Source organism: Pinus tabuliformis, chromosome 6, assembly GCF_031772625.1.
Source record: "Pinus tabuliformis cultivar Carrire ecotype Pingquan chromosome 6, CPIR1, whole genome shotgun sequence".
NCBI lineage: Eukaryota > Viridiplantae > Streptophyta > Pinopsida > Pinales > Pinaceae > Pinus > Pinus tabuliformis.
This window is the reverse complement of record NC_142292.1, coordinates 967,958,748-967,965,276: the sequence shown is the minus strand read 5'-3', so window position 1 is coordinate 967,965,276 and position 6,529 is coordinate 967,958,748.

Here is a 6,529-nt window from a genome sequence, read left to right as displayed (position 1 = left end):
GGTATGATATTTTAGTCATCAATGAGATTATTCCAGATAAATAATTGGCGATTAGTGCTATATTAGGATTTCCACCCTCTTGGAGTGCTTTTTCTTTAGGTCTCAGCTCCCACCTTTGAACAATTATGGACCTCATGTAGTCAAGAAGAATTAAGGATCTCAATGGTTGCCCATCCTGAAGAAGTATCAAATTCTTATGCTTTTCATCATAAATAAAATAGATCGAAGGGACGAAAGAAGAAAGTTGACATGTCTCAAATAGAGTGCTATCAATGTCATAAGAAAGGTCACTATAAGAGTGACTGCCCCGAGAATCCAAGGAATAAGAAGAGAGGAAGAGATCAAGCCAACTTTGCTGAAGACAGAGACTCAAATAAAGTCATTCTTGAAGAATCCAACATTAGGGACTTACATTATTAAGTCATTTTCTTTACATAACTTATTTTTATAGGTTTTAGAATTTATAGTTTTTTAACTTATTTTGGAAAAGACATTTTTGTATTAAGTTTGTAGGTTTTCCTCAAGTTTTGGAGGGAGCTCCCAACAACTCTCAAAGATAAGTATCCCATGTATTTTTAGTTTTGGGTTCATGTACTCATTTAGTTTGGATTATACTAAATTACTAGTCACCTTTCTCCCTTTGTTGTCTTGATTAGGAAAACATCCACAAGAAGGAGGGACTCTCAAGACAAGGTTAGTCAAGAAACAAAGGTATGCTTTGAATTCATTGATTGAAAGGATTATTCATTTGATGATCTATTACTAACCTTGTTATGACTAGCAGTATTGAATCCTAGTGATTCTTGTTCGGGTTATTCATCTCTTGATAAATGTACCCACCCCACTATTATCTGAATTGGTAGAACCCGAGACAGGTTCTAGAGAAACCTAACTGAAGGGTATGATGTTGTGAATGTCTGAAACCCTAAACTAATTAGGGATATTGTGAAATGCTAGTTGAAGTATTTATTGATTATTTCATATTTCGAATTTTGGTATGATCAGGAAATCCTAACTTGTTAGGATGGAATGATAAGATCTAAAATCCTAGAACCTTTGAAGTTTTGGTAATATAGGGTTTTCTATGTTTCCACATTGGAACCCTAACTCATTGGAGTTTGCTCGAATGTGTGAGAAAGACTCCTATATTGACTTCGAATTGATATACTTGGTATGTGTGTGTTGTCTCATGAAACCCTAGTGTAATCAAAATGATTATGTGTCTAACTCTTATTTGATATTGTTGTGAAATTGGGTTTGACTAACACATGATTTGAAATGTATTTGATTGAATCCCTAGCTTGGTCTAGGTTAAATGTATTTATGTTATTGGACATGTGATATGCTTATGCATGGTTATCAATTCCTAGATATGTGTGATGACCTAGTCATTGATGGTCATGAGTCTTAGGATTTAATGAAGTCCTTGTCTGAAATTCTAGGATGTTGATGTTTGGAAATCTAGGGTGAACCCTAGTAGTGACATTGTCTAGTGTGAAATATAACAATCTAAGATTTATGCATGTAATGGTTGTTGAGATTGGAAATCTAAGGTTTTGGAATTAAACCTTAGTCAAAGTAAAATCTCTACAATATGATGATTTGATATTTGTATATGATTGTTGAATTTATGAAAATGGAAATCTAGGGTTTGCAAATAATATTAATAGTAGCTAGTCATGTTAGTACCTAATTGATGGTTGATTAAAAATGTTGGGGTTTGTAACTTACCCTAGTGCAAGCTAGTCATATTAATGACTAAGTTGTGATTAACTTTGACTGATTCTTTTATATGAAATCTAGGATTTGTATGAATACCTAGTGAGAAGTCTAACACATGTATTTTGGAAGGCTGTTATATGATTTGTAAATCCATATTTATTTGAATGCATTCTATGATTTGAGACATATTGAAACCTTAGATGGAATGAGTGATCTTATGAAGGAGTCTAGGGTGTATAAAGTCCCTAACAAGATTTTGAAGAACATATGTCTCTTGTTTATAATTAACTCTGGGTATCTGATATGAATAAAGTTGAAATGCTTCCATGATTCTAACATGGCTAACCTCATGTTTCTATAGTTTTGGTTGTACTTTCTATTTAAGTTGTGCAGTTACATAATCTTGAACTTGGTGAAGATTGTAACAAGAAAGTTGTGCTAGTACACAATCTTTAACTTGGTGAAGATGTGATGAGCATGATGGAGATGATGATAACTTTGATGAAATGGTTGAAATCCATGAAATATTCTTTGATGTCGAAAAGAAGAAGATGATCTCCTAGAGGAAGCATGAATAGAAGAGATCTCCCTAAGATTAAGAGGGAATCCGAATAAAGAGGTGCTTCCTGATTGAGAGGAAGGGCATATCTTGGTATCAATTGAAGAATGAATTTTAGAGGATATGTTTCTACGTGTAAAGTAGGAAATATGATTTAGGAATATTCTATCAAATATTTGGTTGATAGTCCTAATATGGAAAATTGAGAAGTAACATATGTTTCTTGGAAGGCCCCTGAGGTTTGTATTTGATTATGTACATATGAAAGTATGTTATTGATTGGGATTGTGTTTGTACAGGTGAATCTCTCGAAGGAAAGAATGTTGGTTACCAATCAGTTTGATTGGGAGATACTAGTTATTATTGATCTATTGGATCAAGGGGTGTTGAGGCTATGAGAATGAAGCATTACCTGAGGAGACATATGGCTGACACTTTGTGTTAATGCCTGAGCCGCCAAAGTTGGAAAGGTTGTGTTAGTCAGTGAGCTCTGACACGCACCTCGATTTTTGGTTGGTGGTTATCAAGTAAGCCTGATGGTACCAAGAGGGGCTGAAAGCTTGAGTCCATCTTATTCCCACCTGGATAGATTGCCTTGGTCAGGAATCTAGTCCATGGCATTGTGATGCCAAAATTGTTGAATGACTAGTTGGATAGATTGCCTTAGTTAGGAATCTAGTCCATGGCATTGCGGTGCCTAACAATTCTTCATGTTTCACATAGTTTGAGATCTTTCATTGTATATGTACATTATGAATACCTACCTAGTTAAGAGGGAGTGCTGGAAAAAGTAACTATGTTCGGTATTCAATAATGTACTTTAGTCATTATGTAATGTACTTGTCAAAATAGTAAAGAAAACAAATATTATTATTATTACGACTTATTAAAGCATGGGTTCCCTGCTTGGGTCACCATGTTTTAGGTGAAAGTCCCCATTGAGGTCTTCTAGGATTTATTCTGAGTCTATATAATTATTGTACATTTAAAGAGACCCTTCTTGGGCTTTTGAATCATGTAAATCGGTTTAGTATTGAGTCAAATATGAATCATAGAACCTCCACACCATGGCAGCCTAAGACAAGATCAAGTTGGCCTAAGGACCCATTCTACCCCATAATAAGCCTATAAAAGGAAGGACTACAAATTCATTTCGAGCATCGCATCTCATTCTCTCTCTTATGGGTAGAAGTGCGAAAATTTGTTTGTCAGGCAGAAGTGCAAAGTAGGAAGCTGGGAAAGTCTATTATTGGGAAACTGAAGTGAATGCAAGTTTGGGGGAGTCTAAGGAGTCAAGGAAAATCAAAATTTTGGTGGTGGTTTCTATCTGTTTTTTGCTCTATATTGGGAGAATGAATTCTCCCAAGTTGGACTGCTTCCGTAAGGCATGAGCTATTGTAATTTGCTTCATAGTCGAAGTTGCTGGAAAGAGATCAATCTTCTGGAGGCTAACTTGGTGTGGAGGGAAGGTTTGGTGAAGGTCCAGGGTGAAGAGTCTCAAATAATACTATTGAAAGGAAAAATTATTTTTACGGGGTTTTCCAATCAAGGGGGGTTTTCCCTTGCATGTACCTACATCTTATGTTCATTTTTTTATGTCATAATGCTTTGTACAATTGCCTGATGAACAAAACAAGAAGATATAAAGAATTGCAATAACAAGTAACATCACAAGTAATTATCAAGATCGAGAAAATATATATTGCCTTTCCGATTTTCCAACAATAACAACCTTTGATAGGGTTTTATCACAAATCTTGGATATCATCATCAAAACATTAATATTAAAACAACTAAACACTGTTAGGGTTTAAACCATAGTCGAATTATTTACACCTTGGGATTCATTTTCATGCCCTATGATCTTATATGAACTTTTACAAGGGTTTCGTCATAATTCTCATCAAATCATAAAAGGCTAGGGTTTTATCATCAAAAAACCCTAAAAATCAGAAGGCTATGGTTTTACCAAAGTGAACAAATAACAAAAGATAGTTATTACAAGGATTAATTTAATCTAGAGATCAATCACCCTAAAAACATACGAATATTTGTGATTTTATAGAAAAATCATAGACATGAGAGAGTTTGTTAGAGTCAGTATTTGCATACTGCCATCAATGATAAAAATTTCTCTTTTCATATTCATTTTAGGTGTCCCACATAGAAAGTTTTTATCATTCTACTAGGTCATGCAAAAAAATTAGTCACTGATGGTAGTCCTAGTCCAAAAACATCACTCTTCCCTAAATGTGATTACTTGTTGGCATAGTTTCATATCTTGTTGACTATACATCATCCATAAAGTTATTTTTATCATGCCATTTGTGTCAATCATGAGGTCATTATGTCATCTTGAAATTTAGTCCTTCAAGGTCTCATTAGGTCCTTTAGGGTTTTTCAAGATTTCATTAGGTCATTAGGGTTTCCAAGGTTCCATTCCATTGCATAAGACCAACAAGTAAAGGGTGATCAAATAACATCCCTTCACCATGTGAAGATGATTTGTAAAGAGAAATGCTTATTCATTATGTAATTTTATGTCTTTCAAATATAATAATTTCACCATCCCAAGCTATTAACTCAGTGTTCCAAAGATGCCAGACCATCAAAAGATCAATTTTTCAAAGGAAATAGTCAGGGAAAATTTTAAGAACCCCCCCTAAATTTAAAAATATAATAAATGGGCGAATCTCCATGGTATATAGGAAAAATGGAAGGCGATTTTATCAATAATATAATATGTATATATAATTTTTTGGCGAATCTCTCGCCAAGCATGGCGAATATTTTACTCAATTATAAAATCTTGTAAGATCTTGGCGAGTCTTTCACTAAATAATAAAATAGAATTTCCCCTTTAAATAGTCTATGCTCACATGAATACCATGGTATTACCATGGGTTATCATAAACCTGGAGCTTAAAAATTACTATTAGTAACTTATAAAAATTAATAAAATTAATAGTTGATTTTTATTTTATTTTTTATTTTAACCAAGCTAAAATGTTTAACCTACATTAAATTACAACATCCATTTTTACTCTTGACCAAGCCCCAAGAGGATCAAATATTTTTTCACTCTATGCTAGTTTGCATATCACGATATTTGATACCTCTCGGGGGTTAGTAGATCCAGAGTAAAGATGGATCTATGCTAGTTTAATTCCCCCATTTAAATAGGCTACATTCCAGGTGAATACCATGGGTCAATACCATATGCCATTTTGGTGAATACCATGGGTCAATACCATGTGCCATTTTTATTTTTATTAATTCTAATATTAGGGTTAATAATGGTTTTTTGCATGGTATTAATAACAATCTAGTCCATGGTATTTGTCCCATAGTATTTTGCCCATAGGTTTCACCTAAATATAACACATTTTTTGAGTGTTCGTAAATATAAGGTGACTTATGGAGTAAATATAAAAAAATGTTTTATTTGTTTACCACACCTCTCGTTTATATATATTTTTATTAATTTACCATACCTCTGTTACAAATATGGTATTTGGCCCATAGGATTCACTTAAATAAAACCTCTTTCTTGAGCCTTCATAAATAGAATGAGGGTTATGGACTAAATATAAAAAGAGGTTTTATTTATTTACTATACGTCTAGTTTATTTATATTTTTATTTATTTACCATACCTTTTGAGTAAGTATAAAAAGATGTTTTATTTATTTACCATACCTCCACTTTACTTATATTTTTATTTGTTTACACCACGTGACTTATGGAGTAAATATAAAAAGTGTTTTATTTATTTACCATACCTCTCATTTATTTATATTTTTATTAATTTACCATACCTCTTTTATAAATATGGTATTTGGCCCATAGGATTCACTTAAACAAAACCTATTCTTGAAAATGGGCGAATGGATTCACTTAAGTAAAACCTATTCTTGAAAATGGGCGAATGGAAGGTTGTAACTCCTAATTTCAAGGGCTAAATTTACCTTTTTTACCTCTCCCTTAAAATATGGTGGGCTATTTGAGGTGATTTGTAAAAATGTACTATGATACAAAATATTCGCTCACTAAAAATTTAAAACCCCTTAATTTCGCCAAAGGGCGAACATTCGCCCCTAAAATTATCCTTGGAAATAGTCAAGTGAAAGGGTAAAGTTTCAAAGGGTTAAGTGTATGCCAAAGGGAGTTATCTTTTTCCAAGGGTGTCCAAATCATCATTTTCCACAAGCACTAAACCCTAATTTACTCACACATTGAGCTAGGACTA